Genomic DNA, 505 nt, shown 5'->3' with positions numbered 1-505 from the left:
CAAATGTTGGAGAGGATGTGGGGAAATGGGAACACTTATCCACTGCTGGTGAGGCTGGAAATTGGTTCAACCCCATACGGAAAGCAGTGTGGAGAACTCTTAATAAATGACAAATGAACCTGTTATTTGACCCAGTTATACCACTCCTTGGCATATACCCAAAGAACTCATCCCATTGCAGAGACACTTGTATATCCATGTTTGTTGCTGCTCTCTTCACAATAGCTAAGAGATGGAAGCAAACTACGTGTCCCTCAATTGACAAGTGGATAATGAAAATGTGCTTCATTTATATGATGGAGTTTTACTCAGCAGTAAAGAAAGATGAAATCATGAAATTTGTGGGTAAATGTATGGAACTAGAAGCTGTTATACTAAGTGAAGTAACACAGACTCAGAAAAAAAACCATCGACATATGTTCGCCCTTATATGTGGATCCTAGAACCAAACCCTGATAAGTGAGTATGTATCCAGACATAACTACAGGAACCAGGATAATGGAAA

Source organism: Nannospalax galili, unplaced genomic scaffold (assembly GCF_000622305.1).
Source record: "Nannospalax galili isolate Female #2095 unplaced genomic scaffold, S.galili_v1.0 scaffold69, whole genome shotgun sequence".
NCBI lineage: Eukaryota > Metazoa > Chordata > Mammalia > Rodentia > Spalacidae > Nannospalax > Nannospalax galili.
The sequence above is the reverse complement of the archived record's forward strand: the minus strand, read 5'-3'. Positions refer to the sequence as shown.